Raw genomic sequence first — 20,752 nt, 5'->3', positions numbered from 1 at the left:
GCCCCTACTTATTTTTTTTTAACTTGGATAAGACTTGACTATATATTTGTAGAGAAGGGGAGCTTTGGGAGTAAGAGACTGAAGAGAAGGGAGAGAAGTGGCTGAGATTCCTGTGAAGTAGGAGGGACTGAGGTGCAGATACTGGGTGAGTGACACTTGTCCTTTTGAGGTGAGAGGGAGGGAGGAAAGGATGGAAGTCACAAAAATTCACCTGAATATTGAGGAAGGGTTAAGGAGGGAAGTTGGAAAGTTGAGGATAGTCAAAAATGGTGGTTTGCTTTCACTGACAATGGAGGGGAGAGTAAAAGGCAGGGTTGGTCACGGGATTAAGCAAAGTGCAGGGGCCCTTGGAAAAACACACTGATAGAGGAGACACTGTAGGGTGAGAGTAAGGAGACCTGAGTTATATAGCTTGTTTTGGCTATTCTCTTAGTCAATTCAAAACACTTTATGCATCTCTATATTGGAAGAGTTACTCTAGATCTATCTATCTATCTATCTATCTATCTATCTATCTATCTATCTATATTAAATTACAGTGCTAGGCATCATGTAATTAAAGAAACTAATACAATGCTGTTCCAAAATGTGGGACTGTATTGACTAGTTTTTTGAAAATTTTAATTCTAGTCTAGTTAACATTGTGTTATATTAGTTTCAGGTGTACAATATAGTGATTCACCAATTGTATATATTACTCAGTGCTCATCACAGTAAGTGTACTCTTAATCCCCTTTATCCATTTCACCCATCGCTCCACCCACCTCACCTCTTGTAACAATCAGTTTATTCTCTATAGTTAAGAGTCTGTTTTTTGGTTTGTCTCTTTTTTTTCTTTGTTTTGTTTTTTAAATTCCACATATGAGTGAAATCATATGGTATTTGTCTTTCTCTGACTGACTTATTTCACTTAGCATTATACTCTCAATGTTTATTTATTTTTGGGACAGAGAGAGACAGAGCATGAACGGGGGAGGGGCAGAGAGAGAGGGAGACACAGAATGGGAAACAGGCTCCAGGCTCCGAGCCATCAGCCCAGAGCCTGATGCGGGGCTCGAACTCACGGACCACGAGATCGTGACCTGGCTGAAGTCGGACGCTTAACCGACTGCGCCACCCAGGCGCCCTAGCATTATACTCTCTAGATCCACTCATGTTGCAAATGGCAAGATTTTATTCTTTTTTATGGCTGAGTAATATTCCAGTGTATATATTCCAGTGTGTGTGCGCGTACACGTGTGTGTGTGTGTGTGTGTGTGTGTATACCATTTCTACTTTATTCATTTACCTATTGATGGACACTTGGGCCACTTCTATAATTTGGCTCTTATAAAGAATGTTACAATATATATATAGATGTACATATATCTTTTCAAATTAGTGTTTTTGTATTCTTTGGGTAAATATCCAGTAGTGGAATTACTGGACCATATGGTAGTTCTATTTTTAATTTTTTTGAGGTGCCTCCATACTGTTTTCCATAGTGGCTGTACCAGTTTACATTCCCACCAGTAGTGCACGAGGGTTCCTTTTTCTCCACATGCTGGCCAGCACTTGTGTCTTATGATTTTGATTTTTAACCATTCTGACAAGTGTGAGGTGATAGCTCATTGTGGTGTTTTTTTAAGGTTTTATTTTTTTTTATTTTTTTTTTAACATTTTTTTTCCCAACGTTTATTTATTTTTGGGACAGAGAGAGACAGAGCATGAACGGGGGAGGGGCAGAGAGAGAGGGAGACACAGAATCGGAAACAGGCTCCAGGCTCCGAGCCCTCAGCCCAGAGCCTGACGCGGGGCTCGAACTCCCAGACCGCGAGATCATGACCTGGCTGAAGTCGGACGCTTAACCGACTGCACCACCCAGGTGCCCCTAAGGTTTTATTTTTTAAGTAACTTCTCTTATGCTCACAACCCTGAGATCAAGAGTCACATGCTGTTATCATCTGAGCCAGCCATGTGGCCATCTCACTATGGTTTTGATTTGCATTTCCCTGATGATGAGTGATGTTGGGCATCTTTTTATATTTATGTTGGCCATCTTGCATTGGCAAATTAATGCTTTATTATTTCTAAAAACCCAGAGCATCTTTATACATGAGCAAATTTTCTTCAAAGCCCACTATCTGCATGTAAGAGATGGAGAATCTTGGGCATAGATGTGTGATAGATTTTGCCCATAGTTATGAACTGAGGTTATGTACCAGACGCCACTGGCTTCCAGCTAGAAGTTCCTTCCACTAGACTATTTACATTTCATAATTTATCAAGAGCCTGCCTGCACTCTACTTGACTTGGGAAAGGAATTTTTGAGGAGCCCTGCTCTCACAGAACATCTGTGAGAGCCTAAGGAAAAGCTAGAGAGACATTTTAATATTTTATTATCTTGACACACAGTCTCAGAGGCCTGCCCCTTCCAGTGCCACTGCCAATAGGAAGTCATAGCTGCTTTTCATCCTTCTGGTGGCTTCTTGTTGCTGGGGCCTGTGTTGTGGTAAGAGGATGGTTTGTTTCCGAGGCCAGGTGGTTCAAATATCCTGCCTGCCTTAACTAAAATATTCACGGCAATGTGCTTCTCAGCACTGTGGATCATTTTTCAAAGCATTTCACTGCTTTTTCTCTTTGATCAGGAAAAATCACTTAACAGTGAGACTGGAATCTACTTTCATAGACTCCCCTGTGTCCTTGTTCTCACCTACTGGTCTTTACTTCTCTGAAGAATCTGACCTTATGAATTAAATTCTTTTTGATTGTAACATTAGTCAGCTGAATTGGGAAACTGGGGACTTTTGTTTATTGATCTCTTTTATCGTCTGCTTTTTTTTGCCTGTAAAGGTCATTTTTCAATTTCTCCAGAAGGTAATTCTCCTTCTCTTAGTAATTCTCAACAAACACTAAGCTCAGGATGTTCATATAAAAGCCAGAATAAACATTTAAGTTTAGGAGTGTCATATAAAAACTAGAAATCTTTGTGCTTTTGAGTGTTTCTTAAATTGGGTAGGAAAAAATATCTAGTAATGAAAGCAGCAGATTCTTCTACCCTATGCAGGGTCCACAAAAGAAAGACGTGGCCCCTTCTCTTTAGGAATCTAGACTTGGAAGACTTCTCTTCATCCTTTGGTGAAAGCGTAAATGTCACTTTCTCAAAGATGGCTGCCTTAGTGTCTATTTCCCTTTCAGTCTACGTTAGGTGTCCCTTTTATATCTTCTTCTGACATTCTTGACTTCCTCAACAACATTTAACACAACTATTGTTGTGTATTTTTTTGAATAATTATTTGTTGAAAGTTGACTCTCCCATCCTTCCTTCCCCAGACTATAAGCTCCATGATGTCAGGAGCCTTGGTGGAACTGTAGTAGATACTAAATACATGTTGTTAAATAAGTAATGATAATAACAGAATATTTATTCTGCTTGTTGTATGCCAGCAGCTGTGCTAAATGCTTTACCCATCTTATCAATCCTTTGTCTTAGTCTGGTCAGGCTGCCATAATAACATACCATAAGATGGGTGGCTTAAACAGGGGAAATTTATTTTCTTACCATTCTGTAGGTTAGAAGTTCGCAATAAGGTCTGGCTGATTTGGTTTCTAGTTGGGGTTCTTTCCCTGGCTTATAGACAGCCACCATCTCCTGATATCCTCACATAGCATAAAGAGAGACACATGGCTTTCTGGTGTCTCTTCTTGTAAGGAATCTAATTCCATAAGATAAGGGTCCCACCTTCATGATCTCATTTTACTTTAATTACTTCCTGATTCCAAATACAGCCTCATTGGGGTTTAAGTCTTAGCCTATGATTTTTAGGGGGACACATATAGCTCCCAACAACCCTAATGAAGTAGGTGCTGTGATTATCTCTGTTTTACAGATGAAGAAACCGAGTCTGAGAGCAAGGAGTCTGCCCAGGTCACACTAGTTAACCAGCTGGGTCATAGTTACTTGTATACTCAAATTGGGCCTACAAAGGTGTAAAGGTGTGTACAATGAGGGGCTATAGATTAAGAAGTGATTAGAATTGGTTGGGTATAAACCAGGGAAGGCTTTTGGAAGAGAAGTAATCTGAGATACTGAGTAGGATCTTACAGAACTGTGTGAAAGGCAGAAGGTTCTACAGACTGCTTAAACCTTGTATCTTAGAACCTCATTATACTCCTCAAAAGTATTGAGACGTTTACAAAACTTTTGTTTATGTGAATGATATCTATTGATATTTATAGTATTAGAAATTAAAACTGGAAGATTTTAAAAATATTTATTCATTTATTTTATTTTTAAAAAATTTTTAATGTTTTTTAAATTTATTTTTGAAAGAGAGAGAGAGAGAGAGAGAGCACAAGTGGGAGAAAGGCAGAGAGAGAGGGAGACACAGGATCTGAAGCAGGCTCTTAGTTGTCAGCACACATCCAACACGGGGCTCAAATTTGTGAGCCATGAGATCTTGACCTGAGCCGAAGTCAGATGCTTAACCTACTGAGCCACCCAGGCGCCCCTTTGTTGTTAAGTCACTTAAAAGTAATAATAATTAACTCATTACATGTTAGCACAAATAATATATATTTAAGAGAAGTAATCTTATCTTCCAAAATAAAAGTTAGTGAGAATGTTAACAGAATTTTTGTTCATTTGTTTTTGCAAATTTCTCTAATGTCTGTTTTAATAGAAGATAGCTGGATTTTCTTATCTGCTTCTCCATTCAGTCTGTTGCGGTATGTTGTGTTGGTTGGAGTAGATGAAGAAAATTCGGACTTATGTAGGTATGTAGTTGGAAAGGGATGAGCATTTGAATAGCCTTTTCAGATAATTGTGGCCATTCTGCTTTGTTATTGCAGTGGAAGTCCAAGTGGTAGTTTTTTAAAGGTTAGTTGCAGTGTGAAATCTGAAACTGAATCAATGAACTTTTCATATTCTGTTCTGTTAAAATCCATTGGTCTAGCTTGCACTTCGGATGGATTTTTTACCCACGTATGATTTTGTAACATCTTGAATTGGTCATTTGAGAATACCAGTTCACTGAGTTAATGCAGATCTTTCAAATGTTGACACATTTCATTACACAATAGCCAAAGATCGCATTTCTTAATATCATCACTCAAATATCTCATCAGAAACGTCTTTTAAGTACAGGGAAGCCATCAAGCTCTTGGTGGCTGATACCAGGTTTATAAAATCCTAATTTTCATTTAAAACTAGATTTTTATCCACATCAAATACTGTTGGTTGTTTTTCTTGAAGTGGTAGGATTACTTCATTCATTTTCAAGCAAATGCCTGCCACATGCCTGTATCTACATAACGGTACTTTGTTTTCCATTTGAGTACAAATTACGTACGATGAAGAAAGCAGCTAGTTGAACTCACAACCCAGTTGCACAAGTGCTTTTCCTTGTGACAGCCATCATATTTGCACATGTACAAGTGCTTTATGCTTTTTTCCCCATTTCATCATAGAATATTAAAAGGATGTGTACTCAGGGTTAAGAAAGTTAATAATTCTTACTGCTCCATTAAGAACACTCTTAAGTGAAACTGCTATTTATTTTATTGCGAGTGCATGGCCTTGAGGCTAGAGAACTACAAGTAGTTTGGTTCCAGCGCCTTAATTCATGCGAGGGCACTAGCACCCGCTGTTGCTTTTGTACTTTTGGCACCAATGTTAACAAAGTGAAAAAGGCAGATACACCTTAGTATCATTACAGAACCAGTTTTGAGTCCGTAGCCCCCTACTAGGGTCTCATGGACTCTCCCCTTCCCCGTTCCAAGATCTGTGGCCTGTCCTTTGAGAACTCTAGGGCTCTAGGAATTCTGACATGGGATAAGTTACATAAAGGAAGTCAGGAGCAGGCCTGCACCTGGTTTGAGTATAAAGTTCAGGGATTAGCAACTCTGAAATGAGTGTGGCGTGGGGACAGGCAACCCTTAGATGAGATTGGTAAGAGGGAGAAAGGTTTTAGCAAAGAGTCCTAATGCTCAGAAGCTCAGGTTCTGGGGTGATTTCTCCTCCAGGAAAATCAGGAGTTTCCAAAATTTGTTGGGGCAGAATGATACTGTCCATGTGTTTTCTCATCTGTAGAATGGGACTGTAATAGGGTTAGTATTTTTTGAGTTAGTGTCTACACAGCTTAGAACAGGGTCTGGTACACAGTACGACCTATCTAAATGTTGTTATTGTGAAGATGGAATTTTGCTATGGTTATAGGATGAATTAGCGGGCTGTCCTCAAACATCAGCAGATGGCAGAATGCCGTGCAGGGCACTCTGTTTAAACCAAGATTGCCAGGCCCTACTTCTGGAGTTTCTGATTAAGGAACCCTGAGATGGGCCCATAAATTTGTATTTCTCTCAAGTTCCTGGGTGATACTGATGCTATTTTTCTGGGTAGCATGTTTTCTTGTAACTCTGAATCAGAGGAATTCACTCAGTGTCCTTTTCTTTCCCACTTAACCAAGCCAGTACCTACTACCCTGATAGCCTTAGGTGGAAAATGATGTCTATTTATTCTTCGTGTTTGGTTTGATTTGTTTCATTTAATTTTGCCCAAGAATTGAAAATTTCCCTGCTTGTTCTTGTGTTTTTATTTTCTCTGACCAATAAACTGATGCAGTATTTACGTTTTTAAACATGCTCTCTTTTGCTGGGTTTAATTGCTATTAAAGCCAGGTGACTGGGTTCCAAAAATTCACCTGATTGCCAATGGTTTTACTCACCAGCATAATTTCAACAGCTCTAATGAAGCACTCTAATGTCACAGAACATCTTGGCACTTTTTCTGAACTTGCCATAGCTTACTTTCTTTGGGGGCTCAGAAGTATAGATAAGGCTGCTGATTTTAAGCTGCTCCTGAAGATGTGCTAACTGAAGAGTGTTGGCAGTTTGATGATTACCACTGATGTTCATTTAAAATTGTACATTCATTTAACAAATATGTGAGTGCCGGGGCGCCTGGGAGGCGCAGTCGGTTAGGCGTCCGACTTCAGCCAGGTCACGATCTCGCGGTCCGGGAGTTCGAGCCCCGCGTCAGGCTCTGGGCTGATGGCTCAGAGCCTGGAGCCTGTTTCCGATTCTGTGTCTCCCTCTCTCTCTGCCCCTCCCCCGTTCATGCTCTGTCTCTCTCTGTCCCAAAAATAAATAAACGTTGAAAAAAAAATTAAAAAAAAAAACCAAAAAAACCCAAATATGTGAGTGCCAATCATGTGCTAGGCTTTGTGGTAGATGCTGAGAACCAAACAAAAGCCAAGATGGTTACCAACCAGTCTGAGTCACTGACAAATCAACAGGCAATCATAAAACAGGGAAGGATTGGGAGCTGGTTGGGCCGAGGGGCCACCTAATTCATGGGGTGGGCAGGGGCATTTTCCTAGGATAAGTGATATTGGAGCTGAAACCTTAAGGGTGACTTTGAATTAGTCAGGTGAAGAAAGCAGGGAAACTATGGGAACAGCATTCCAGGCTAACACATAGTATGCAGGGAGACCTGGAAGAGAGTGAGAGCACAATGTCTGAGAAGGAGTTTAATTTGGCTGGCTCATTAAGGTTGGGTCAAGGAGGGTCGTATAGAAGGTGGGAAATCACAAGAAGGTGGAAAGGTTAGGCAATTCCCCCATATGTCTTCCGTGTTTTTCAGTTTTAGCACTAGTGACATTTTGGGCCAGATAATTCTTCATTTGGATAGAAGTGGGGTGGCTGTCCTAAACAGTATAGGATGCTCAGCAGCATCCCTGGTCTCTGTCCTAGATGCCAGTGGCAATCCTCCTTAGTTCTGACAACCAAATATGTCTCCAGACATTGCCAAATATTCCTTGGGAGTGGATGGAGGGGGGTGGGGGGAGGGGTGTGTGGTAAAATTGTCCCTGATTCAGAACCATTGTTAACCAAATTTTCCTTTGTAGTAAGAGCAGTGGAGGAAAGTTGTAAAATTTTATTCAGGTGAGTGACATTAACAGATTTATACTTTTGGACAGTCACTATGGTAGTAATGTGGAGAATGATTGGGGGTTGGCAAGACTGGAGACCTGAAACAGGTTAGAGTGGTTTTGTAGCAGTTTGGGTGCTTAGATCAAATACCAGCCATTTGATCTAAGGTAGTGGCTGTAGGGATAGAGAGAAGTATATAGATAGACTTGAGATATATTTTGGTGATAGAACTGACAGATATTGGTGACTAATTCTACACGAATAGTGAGGAAAAGAGAGGAATCATGGCTGATTCAAAGTGTTTGGCTTGGGTTTTGAAAAAGATGGTAGTGCTATTCACTGATTAAGGAAGCACAGGAGAAAGAACAGATTTATTTGGGAGGATCAGAGGAGACTGTCTTAGATTTTAGATATGAAAATTTGAAGTTCCTTGGGAGAGCCAAGTGGAGCTTTTCATCTGTAGGTGCAGCTTTGGTTCTGGAACTTAGGAGACATATCTGAGCCAATCCGTAACTAGATGGAAGTTGAAACTCTGGATGAGCCTGAGGGAGAATACATTGAGTGTGAAGAGCAGGGAACTAAGTTCAGCTCCCAGCGAGAGAAGGAGGGACTGATGAAAGAGGGAATGTGGAGGAGGAAAACCAGAATGTAACAGTGTCAGGGGAGTTTAGAAGAGCTTAGCTCTATGAAGAGGAGCAAATTTTGTGTGCATGGCTCAGAGTCCTTTCTTTCCTTTGGTGGATTTAAGTTTCATTTGATCCTAGATACTCAGTAGGGTCATTTTACAGTTATTGGGACGTCCAAGAAACAGAGGGTGTGATTGGTATGGAGATCGCCACGTTTACCTCTGATATAACCCAAGGAGAGACTCTGAGTCATAACATCTGGAGTTGAAGACAGATGCCGTGCTTCTGCGGGATTGATGTGGCCCAGCCTGCTGAATTATGTAGTAGGCTTTGTAATGGAGACAGATTTCCTGAGCCAGAGATCACTTGCCACTTCCTTAAAAAAACTCCTTTGGAGTTGATGAGTAGTGGAACTGGGTTTCTGTTTTATAAAAGCCACTTTTGATGAAAAAGTAATAGTTTTAATTTAGAGATCACGTAGCTATCACCAAAGGGTTATGATGTCATATAACCAAGTCTCTAAGATCAGCTTTGTATAATATTGTATGATTTTTTTTCCTGAGTGGTTGCTCCAGATACCTAACCTTTGAAAGCAGTAATGTATTATTTACATGAAACTAAGATCCAGTGCATTCTAAATGGTTGTGATTTATCATGACTATTTCAGAATTGGGTCCTGTGGCCATATGCTAATTTGACTTTAAAGAAATTCTGTGCCGTGTACTTGGATTTCATGCTTTAAAATTTCAGCAATAGTTTCAATGCTCTATTAATTAAAATAAGATGCTTCATAACTTTTCCCACATAATATGGAATGCACTCAGTAGCTCATCTTTGAATTTAAAACCCTTACAAGCCTTACATTTTCTGGTCTGGCAATTTTTGTTTTTTTTTTCTAATTTATGCTTCCCATTTGTTCTGAAGGAGTTGGGAAGTTGAGATTTACAGCCATCCCCAACTAGAAGAGTTAAGACGCTTGATTAAGTAAAAGCTTATTTGTGTATTCAAATGGAAGACCATAACTGGGCAAACTAAAATTTGTGCTCACTTTGTAGTGGTTATCTCCCGAATTTAGTGCTGTATCCCCTTCCTGGAAGTTCCACCTGTTCACTAGCCACATGGTAACTACGAGAGAAGCCATTTTTGTATAATACAACTTTTCAGCAGTGACTGAGTGAACCAGAAGTAGGCCTCTAATCCTAGCTCTGCTAAGTCAGCCCCTGTATCTAGGATTTTGTAATTGGGTCTACCAAATTTTCAGTATGTTTTGGATGTGGCCATTTTCTTCTGTGTAAATAGGGAAATTAGGAAAGCAGATTTACAGAAATAGAAGAGTAAAGGGAAAGAAGCAGAGACTAGCAACAGAGAGAAAGGACTCCCAGACTTCCCTGGGGCATCTCAATCCCTAGTTCCAGTCAGTGTCCAAGACCTCGTTCCTCCATGCTTTTGGGACCTCTCACAGACAAAGATTCCTGTATCTTTCCAATAAAGAGGGTTGCAGGAGACCCTTATATCCTTCTAATAAATCACCTTGTGTGCTTGAATTACCTCTGATGGTTTCTTGCTCATGGAGCGATGAAATGGGATACATTACCTAGAGTTTTGTTTCTTGAATGGATGGTGGTTATAATATTCTGATTATATCCTTAAATCCAGCTTTTTTATAAGTTGGCTTTTACTTGGCTTTAGGTTGAGCTAGTCTTTGGTTTAAACGTTACTGCTATTTTCTGAAAAGTTACAATCGTAAGTATAAGAAAAGTAACAATACACACAAAGTTTGAAGTAAGATTCTTAAAACAAAGGAAATATGTGTGTGTGCATAAGCAATGATTGGTTCTAGGTCTAGTAATGCAGACCTTTGAAAGTTTGATGTGCAGACAAGAAGAGAGTACAGTCTGTCAGTGGTAGTTAGGAGGCAGTAGGTGTGGTGACCAGAAGAACCTTTGGGATGAAAGGTCTTTTCCAACCCTTCTCCCAAGAGAGTTTGTTTCTTATTTTCTGGTCCTATTCCTCTTTGTTCCTTGAAACAAGTGCTTTGGGATCCAAGCCTAATCAGGGCCCTTTGATCACCTAGTATTTTTAATCATTGGGAAGAAGACTGCTCTTGCATCTTTGACATTTGAAGATTATTGATAATAAATATCCTCACAAGATTCCTATGTCCATAGGATAGTAATGCAAAGCCAAAATATATCCCAATGTATCTAGTGTTCCTTTTTTATTATTCAGAAATTGTGAATAAATATAGGCTTATATGTCTGTGTGTAAATATATATTGGTATGTAGACACATGTATTTATATGTGGTGATACATTTATATCTCTGTATGTTTAGAAGGGTGTTGTGATAGATAGCCTCCAAAGATTACTTCTGAGAAGTGGGATTGACAGAGCAAGGGAGGGAATTTTCATTTTTTTGCCTTAATTTTTTTTCCAGTTTATTTATTTTGAGAGAGAGAGAGAGAGAGAGAGAGAGACGGAGAGAGAGAATCCCAAGAAGGTTCCTCACTGTCAGCACAGAGCCCAGAGCCTGATGTGGGGCTCAAACTCGTGAACCTGTGAGATCATGACCTGAGCCGAAATCAGGAGTCAGACGCTCATCCAAATGAGCCACTCAGGTGCCCCACCTTAATTTTTTAAGTGACATTAGAATTACATTTATCCAAGCTTTTTATTACTATAAAAAGAAAAGTTTAAAGTTACTTATTTGTGGTATGAAAGATCAGTGGTTGTACTTACCTAAAAAGTAAGCACTTACCTAAGTACGGTTACTTCCTAAATAGGTTGTTGGAATCGTGAGCATGCACGCATGCGTGTAGGGGTATAAAGAAAATGATAATTGACTTCTAACTATAAAAATTTAGGAGGGGCGCCTGAGTGGCTCAGTCGGTTAAGCATCGGACTTCAGCTCAGGTCATGATCTCACGGTCCGTGAGTTCGAGCCCCGCATCAGGCTCTGTGCTGACAGCTCGGAGCCTGGAGCCTGCTTCGGATTCTGTGTCTCCCTCTCTCTCTGCCCCTCCCCTGCTCATGCTCTGTCTCTCTCTGTCTCAAAAATAAATAAAAATATTTAAAAAAATGAGGAATTTTATATCTGTCATGTATAAGTGTTTTAGGGAAGTAAAAATTGTGAAAATCTACTTCTGTTATTATGTAATTTCCAATTAGGTATTGGCATCATATTGGTTTTTATGTGGCTTGTTTTTATTTTCTAAATGTCAGTTATGCTTATTTAATTAAAACCTTGTAAGGTGACTTTTACAATCTCACGTCATATCATCCTGGTATGGCCTTTAGAATTCCAAAGTAAGGGTCTTAGGAACTCTTAGGTACCCTTACTGTGTTCTCATAAGTGATATCCTGTATGTGTCCATATAAATGAGCATGCACAGAAAAATATGTCAGGGAGACGGAAATCCAAGAAGATGGCCCAAGTTTTTTTCAGTGGAAATATGAGTGAGTGCTATTTCTTGGAAAAGAAGAAAAATAGTTGCAAAATTGGTGATAAAGGGTCATATTTCTTGATTTTGTTACTTGTTGGATCTTTGATTTGGGACAAGTTATTTAACCTTTCAGAATCTTAGGTTTTTCATCATTCATTCATTCATTCATCCATCGATGATCCAAAAAATCTGGCTTGGAGCTTGCAGTCTACATTGCTTCTACAATTTTAGTTTGCATCGTAATCACCTACAGAGCTTGCTAACACAGATTACTGCACTCTGCCTCCACATTTCTGATTTAGTGGCTCTGGGGTGAGGGCCCAGCATTTGTGTTTCAAGCAAGTTCGCAGATGATGCTGATGATGCTGGCCCCAGAACCACACCTTCAGGGCCGCCTGTCTAGCACTTTTGCTGGTATGAATCCAAGTTGTCAAATTCTAACTGTGTTAAGGGCTGAAGAGGAGAGGGTCCTGGTGCTAGAATAGAGCAGATGAATTTTGAGAGGTTAGGCAAGACTTCCCTGATTAAGCAACTCTTGAGCTGAAGGAATTGTTGAGAATAAGTGGGTGAAGGAGGAATGAGGTTGGTGAAGGGTAGCTCTTCAGATGGAGGTTTTGAGGAGGGAGCACGGACCATGCCAGAAATGGGCTGGCTGTAGTACTGACAACTAGGGAGATGGGAGGAAGTTATGAGTTGAAGCTGGAGGATGGATGGGGGCCAGTGCAGAGTCATGTTAAGGATTTTGTCCCTTACTCAAAGGTCAGTGGGAAAGCATTAATGTTTCCAAGGAGATAGATGGGGGAAGGAAGAAGAGTGGAGTGGAAAGCAGCGATAGGATCTATTTAGTGTTTTAAGACAAATCACTTTATCATTTGGCTGCAGTGTTGAGAACATGAATGTGAGGAGACAAGGGTTAGGGGTGCCTTTTAAAATAGGGTTAGGGGCACCTGGGTAGCTTAGTTGGTTGAGCATCCAACTCTTGATTTCAGTGCAGATCATGATCCTGGGGTTGTGGGATCAATCCTCGAGTCAGGCTCCACACTGAGTATGAAACCTGCTTAAGACTCTCTCTCTCCCTCTGCCTCTCTTCCCTGCTATGCTGTCTCTCTCTCTCGAAAATAAATTTTTAAAAAAGTTTAAAAAATTGGGTTGATAATACACAAGGTTGGGTCACCTATGTGGCTCAGTGGATTAAGCATCCAACTTCAGCTCAGGTCGTGATCTTGCAGTTTGTGAGTTTGAACCCCACTTCGGGCTCTGGAGCCTGGAGGAGCCTGCTTCGGATTCTGTGTCTCCCTCTCTCTCTGCCTTTGCCCAGCTTGTGCTCTGTCTCTCCCTCTCTAAAAAATAAATAAACTTTAAAAAATCTAAAATAAATAATAATACACAAGGTTGATGGGGTGGAGAAATAATACAGGTAAAAAGCTTGGTACTGACACAAAGTAAGTGCTCAATGTTAGCTGCTGTTATAATTAATAAAAACAAATATTTTGAGACCCAGAAGTTATCAAGACCACAAAAAGTGACATAAAAATATCATTATACTTGAATTTTTAGGCTTCTCCTACTATACCTCAGCTAGAGTAGCCTTTGAAAATGTGGCAGTGTATAAAAAAGAAAGGGAAAAACCCCACAGATTACTAAATCCTTATGTTGAGACTGAGAACCTGAAAGCAAAAGAGAATTCATCATTGAGATGGAAACTGAATTTATAGGTGGTTGTATGGCTAGTTGGCGCTGATGACAATTATTTGTAGTTCTCTTGAGTGTAGAAAAAAATAATGGTTTCTCTACTTTGGCATCTAACATGTAGGTTGTAGGGAGAAAATCGCTGTTTAAAAAAGGAGGACCACAAAGAATAAACTGTATTTCTGTGGAGCTACTAAATTAAAAGAGTAAGAGGGAAATTAAGGGTAAAAATGGGAGGAAGTCAGAGGTCTCAGCAGAAAGGTGGTACAGTGCCTTTGAGCAGTATCATTTGGGATGGTAACAGGAAGACATGCAAAATGGCAAGAATTTGTCCTTGGATGCAGATTGGCAATTTCCAGTTTATAATTACTAATAACCTCCATGTACACGGCATTCAGCATGTGTAAAATATATTGGCAAATGCATTAGTGAATTTAACTATCCCAAAGCTCTGGGAGCATTGACTTGGTAAAATAACGGAATCCCCATTAAAGCAAAGGTAATTAACTGACTCAGCACTCCTTATGGGTAAAGTGACTCGATGTCAGAGATAACTGTGAAGGACACAGAGGGCAAATCTGGGGAATTATCTGGCTACAATAGAAGGAAGACACACAGAGAGACAGAGCCATGCATGTACCATTGACTTCGAGTTTAACTCAAAGGCAATGTTCTTTACCTAGAGAGTGGGGGAAAATCATTGATGTTTCTAAGGGAGTCCTTTAAGTTGGTATGGATGGATTATGCGTGTATTGTGTGTGTGTGTGTGTGTGTGTGTGTGTGTGTAGACATATGTGCAAATACAGACATATATATTTAGCTCTAAGGCTTTAAAGAAGTTCACGCAAGTATTTATTGTGAACCTTCTTTGTGTAAGGCCTCTGCAAGGTTTTGGAGGGGGAATATATATGGGCGAAGCCCTAAGCTTTGCTTTTATAAGGCTGAGCATCAAGTGAGAGTGAAGACCACCCCCACCCTTTCCAAGTCCTTCTGCCTTAGCGTCCTCAAGTCATGGCTTTCATGAAACTCTGCAGGAGGTACTGAAGAATGTGTGGTTAAGTTGTTGGTAATGGAAGTAGATGTGATATTACATAACATGAAATGAGAGGAGGGAAGTGTGAAGTGTCTGCAATCAGAGACTGCCTGTTCTATGCTGATGAAACCAGGCAGCCTTGGATGTTGAGATCAGTGTTTTCTATGAAAAATCTGCCCAGTGTCTTAAAATGTAGGCAAGTCATCTGTATGTGGCCTTAGTGCATTGCATTTTTTAAGTACTGATTTATTAAGTATATATTGACATGCTCTTTGGGCCATTGGTGTTAAATACGGAGATCTAAATGTTCTTCAGTTCATCTTAATTGTGAAGCAATTGCCTGTCAAGTAAGGATATACTTCCTGAGATAATCAGGTCTTTAGCTTTATAGGGATCCACGCACAGTAAGTACTTTTAACATGTAATTAACACTTTATTGGTCCTGATTAATTTGCGGGAAGATGTAGAATGAGAGTTTAGAATATTTCAAATGAAACTGTTATTATATGTTAAAAAAAAAGTTAATGACTCTCATCCATGTGCAAATGCTGGGCTAGGTCTTAGGGTATATGTCAAAGGAATATAAGGTTGTTCCCAGCCTTGGCTTCAAAGTAGTCACCTGGAGAACTTTAGAAAAATTTTGAGACCCAGGCTAAATAAACTCAGATCAATGAAAGCTACACTCAGATCAATGGAGGCAGCACTCAGATAAATGAATGATACACTCAGATCAATGAAGGACACACTTATATCAATGAAGGCAGCACTCAAGTCAAAGGAGGGGCACTTAGATCAATAGAGGGCACCTAGACCAATGAAGGACACATTGAGATCAATGAAGGACATACTCAGATCAATGAAGGTAGCACTCAGATCAATTAAATCATAGTCTCTGGAGAGGGTCTTATACATCAGTAGTTTGTAAATCTCCCCAGATGATTCCAGTGTGCAGCCACCTGTGAGAACTAGATCAAAGCTCTGGAGAGTTCTAAAAATGACCCAGTATCAATTATATAAAGCTCTGGGGATCAGGTTGGGGTTAGTAAGTTTTATAACCTCCCTAGGTGATTCTGATGCACATTGAAGGAGTAGTACCAGTGGTATAGACCTTGCCCTCCTGAGGATTACTATCAAATGAGGGGAAAAGGTGACTTAATTTGTGAAACTGTTGAGGAAAAGTACACGAAAGTCTAAGTTTGAATGCCAAAAAATGAATAAAAGCAATTAATGATAAGAAAATATAAATAGTAAATATTTAATGAATAAATAAAAATGATATGTATTTAGCATGCTGATTCAGATGGGGATGTAGGAATTCTTGGAAATTCCTTTTTGTATCATACATTTTCACCATTTGTTCTACATTATAGGTTAAAACTTGATCCTCTTATCTGACAGAATTACCCTAAATTCGAAAGTGGAAGAGTTGACATTGAGAACTGCTCCATTAATATGGTTTCTAAGCAAGCTTAGTTTCTGTTTGTAGGGGCAGTAGGGTGGAGCCAGGCTGGCAGGGCTGGCAGGGCTATGATGGTAGGAGTCCTTTTTATTTTACTGCGGAGGTGGGAACAAGTGTGTGTGTAGCGGGGGTGGGGGGCAGAGGGGAAAGTCATTGCCTGGATATCCAGGATCATTTTTCCCAAATGTACACTATTCAGAAAGTCCCATATTGTAGAACATGTGTCTTAATGCCGAAATCAGGCAATAGCCATCTTTTTGGATGGGATGTGGGGAGATTTACTTGATAGAACTTTAAGAAAATTGAATGAGAGATGCTATTGGAGAGTTCTTTGGATTTCCATAGTACTCCATCAGAGTACCAATAGCCTTGGAATATTATATAATCATAGCTTCTTAACTCATAGGGTTCTTATACCCATTTGAATGGAGTGGCTTATGGAAAGGCACTTAGGACAATGCTGGGCACAGAGTGAGCACTCAGTAAATATTAGCAGTTCTCTAACTTCCCTACTACTGCTGTTATTCCCATCATCTTTTGTTGCCTGGATGGTGGGACCCTTTAAGGCAGGCAAGTTCTCATCCTTGTCTTTATATTCTCAATACCCTAGCACAATGCTTGGCACAGAATCAGCATTTATTAAATGTGTGCTGAGTGAAGGCTTGGCCAGTTTTGATGTGATTTGGGCCCACAGCATTTATGCAATTACGTTAAGCATGTTACATCAGTATCTCCATGGTATTCTGCATGAGTGAAGAGCTCCCTGTCTTCCAAATGCCCTGCAATGTCAATGCTGCAGAAAGTGACTGCTTTAGAAGAAGGGGCCCCGTGTACATTGGTAATCTCTGGTCTCCCCTTTTGCCTTCCTAATGGTGGGCAGGCCACTACACCTCCCCGTCTACCACCTTCCCTGCTCAGTGTTCCCCAAAGCACAGGTGAGTCCCTGGCTCATTGTGTTCTACAGAAGACTAATCTCAAAGAGTGGTGGATCTGATACCAGGGATGAGGAGAGGATGTGACCCTGGTGATGTGCCAGCCAGACACCTGAGCCCCTTTTCCAAAGAACATCTTGTTCATCCTATCTGGCATCCTATGAAGGAAAGTTAGTGTGCATTTATGAATGGGACCCTTACTGCTACTTTTACGTGGTCAAAGAGGAGGGACATCTATAATGGGAGTGAGAAATAATGAAAGTGCATATATTTTTTTCTCCCAAAGAAACCAAAAGCGTTTCCACAGCTATATTATCCGATGCTGCCGATTTTATGCTTCAAAGAATTGAGAATGAATACCTGGCAGTAAGTACTAAATCTGTGCGTGGTGACTGACAGATTAAGCACTAGGGACGTTAAAGGAGATTAGACCATGGATCCCCAAACAGCAAATGTCAGTATTATTTTCCATCTTGGAATAAATTGATGTTGCCTTTATGTTTCTCACCCTAGCCATCACCATTATATTTTCCCAATTTTGTTCTTACATTACTTCCCTCTTAGGACATCATTCACTTATTCAAATGATATTTCTTGAGCTCCTTCTATGTTATGGCTTGGTGCTAGCTACTGAGAAGGGTATAACAAAGTGTGTGACATGGTCTTTGGACTCTAGAGGGTTATATTTCAAGAAACAGAAAAATGAGACCATAAAATAATCCTGAGGTTTTACATGATGAAGTTCCATGAGGCCACAGTTAAGGAATCCTTGGAAGTAAGGGGAGCAGCACAGAAAATAATACCACCTTTTACGATGAGTATCATCATGCCTTGTCTGTTGTCAGCTTGTGACAGCTGAAGGCTAGTGGCTCTCAATCCTCCACTAGGTTTTGGAGTGGGGGTGATAGAAGGAATATGGTCATTGGAGTTATTTCTGGATTTGAATCCAGCCCCTGCCACTTTCCAGTTGCATGGCTTTAGGCAGAAGACTTAATATTTTGAGCAAAACTAAATACATGTGTACCTTTCAGAGATGTGTAAGGCGTAGCGCTAATGTTCACAGTTAGCAGAGTGCTGGCATTTAGAAAGCACTCAATAGGTGGTGACGGTTATTAACAACAATTGTAACAGTAAACGTATTTCTACTGGGCCACTAAACTCATACTTAAACGGTTACTTCCAGCAAAATGACTCCATTCACCTTGCTCAGGTTAACCTGTCTTTCTCTATATGACAGATTTAGTACTTTTCATTCCCCTAAATTAGCAGCATTACACAATATATCATGGAGCAGTGCTTGTTCCCCTTGAGGAAGCAATATGTTGTTTTATTTTTCATCCCATTGACATTTCTTAAGAATTCCCAAAGAAGGAAGCCTCAGGTGGCTTCTACCACATATTAGGAGGGTGTTGTCAATCCATTATTTTCGACTTCTGGTTCCTCTTTCTGTCGTTTTGGTAACTAGCAATAACAACCTCTATTTATTGAGTGCCTGTGCTGAGCATTTTACCCAATTAATCTCATTTAATTTTCCTAGCAGTTCTGTAAAGTAGATGCTAGCCCCATTTTACAAATTAGAAACCCAAATGGCCCAGTTGGCCAACGATTGATAGGGGGGCAGTCTTGCTCCACACCCTGTGCGTCTTTTGATGGTGTCCAGCTCACTTGCCCTCCCACCCAACCCACCAAACCCTGGGCTGCACCACCTCACCATATGTTCCCTCTGGTCCTGTACATGGGACTTTAGCAGCATTTGGGAGAATATACAGTAAGGGTCGTTACCTGCCCCCCTTTCAAATTGATGCTAAAAAAGGAGTGTTGAATTTATCTTCTTTCTAGTGTTGATTCCCCATAGGCCCATATTCTTTACTGACTGTTAAATTTTCACCTTAAATGCTCCAACAAGCCTAACATATAAAATGACCTTGGAACCTGCTTCATAAAGAAGCTGTACTGTCCTTAGACCTGGGCAAGAAGAACCAGGCCCTGAGTCCTGCCCCTATGCTGCAGAGGGACTCACTTTAGTGCTTGGTCCCATCTACTCCCCACCATGAGGAGTCCCCAGAGCCTGGGAGAAAGCTCTCCTGGAAACAATGCTATCCCTCTATACCACAGGGACCCAAGACCCTGGACCTGTACACCCAGATAGCCGTTTCAGCATCTCGCGTCCTGCTGGGACTTCTTCTCTGGGTTTGTCCTCCTGAAGGCTGACCTTGGCTTCCTCGAGGGAGCATCTCTAGGCCCGAGGCACATGGGCAGATTGCAGGTGGTCCTGATGACTATAAAGACAATGATTTGTATATCAGAATGCTTTGCAAAATAGGACATTGTCTTAGTCCCACTGGGCTGCTGTAACAAAATCCCACAGATTGGGTAGCTTATAAACAACAGAACTTTATTTCTCACAGTTCTGAAGGCTGGAGTCCAAGATCAGGGTACGATTATGATTGGATGAAGGCTCTCTTCTGGGTTGCAGACTTTTCACTATATCCTCACGTAACAGAAGGGGAAGAGATCTCTTTGGAGCCTCTTTTATAAGTCACTGATCTCATTCATGAGGGTTCCATACTCATGACTTCAGCACCTCCCCCAACCCCCACCTCCAAATGTCATGATCTTTGAAGGTTAGGATTTCAACATATGAATTTTGGTGGAGACACAAACATGCAGACCATAGCAGGTATCACAGAAATTTAGCCACTGTTATGTCATGCCTGCTTGAGCAACAAAAGCTCCAAACAAGACATTTGGTTGGAAGATTGGTCTATGAGAGGATTAGCATCTAGTGGGTTACAACTTACTGGAAGCAGAACAAAGACTCAAACCATGCACCTCTGCCTTCCAGGGTCTGGCTCCTACAGTGGAATTGCCACTTTAGATGAAATTCAAGAGTTTCAGTCTAACTTTCTGAGGGAGGCATTTGGGGGATGTTTTCTGTGAAGCCATTGAGTCCCTCCTCAAAAGGCTGGGAGTGGGCCCAAGTAGAAGTCCATCATATGTGGGTTGGGAAAGGTAGTGTGTGTCATTGCTCCTGTCTCTGATTCTTATCCTCAGCTTGGATCTGAGTGCCTATATTGTATGTAACAGGATTCTCTTTCCATTGTGATGATGGGGATTTTTAAAAAACATGTTTATTTATTTTTGAGAGAGAGAGTGTGGGGAGGAGGAGCAGAGAGAGAGAGGGACAGAAGATCCAAAGCCGGCTCTGCGCTGACCACAGAGAGCCTGATGTGGGGGGCTTGAACTCATAAACCATGAGATCATGACCTGAGCTGAAGTTGGACACTTAACTGACTGAGCCACGCCGGTGACCCTGATGATGGGGATTTTAAAGTAATTATTGGTTTACTTTTTGTCTTTTCTTTTTAACATCCGCCTCCACCATTTTCCAGTCATTTTACTTGGAATAATATACATCATAAGTGTTTTTCACATTAAATGTGCTCTTCAAGTGTTCTATAGCCACCCCCTTCCTATTTCTTGAGACAATTAGCGCTGATAAGGATTTTATGGGGTTTTTCTCTGTGTCTCTTCTGCCCTCTCTCTCTCTCTCTGTCTCTCTGTCTCTCTGTCTCTCTCTCTCTCAATGGTGTTTTCCTTAATTCTTCTTGGCCCAGTTTTGAGTTTCTTTGGTCTCAGAAACCTCCTGTGCTTCATCTT

At 40.6% G+C, this 20,752-nt stretch overlaps 1 protein-coding gene across 2 annotated transcripts in view; it reads left to right on the top strand.

The window, feature by feature from the left end:
* ST6GALNAC3 (ST6 N-acetylgalactosaminide alpha-2,6-sialyltransferase 3) overlaps positions 1-20,752 on the top strand; it is a 539,841-nt gene that overhangs the window by 107,918 nt on the left and 411,171 nt on the right. The gene's annotated exons all lie outside the window — the stretch shown is intronic.

Source organism: Prionailurus viverrinus, chromosome C1 (assembly GCF_022837055.1).
Source record: "Prionailurus viverrinus isolate Anna chromosome C1, UM_Priviv_1.0, whole genome shotgun sequence".
NCBI lineage: Eukaryota > Metazoa > Chordata > Mammalia > Carnivora > Felidae > Prionailurus > Prionailurus viverrinus.
This window is presented reverse-complemented; position numbering and strand designations above follow the sequence as displayed.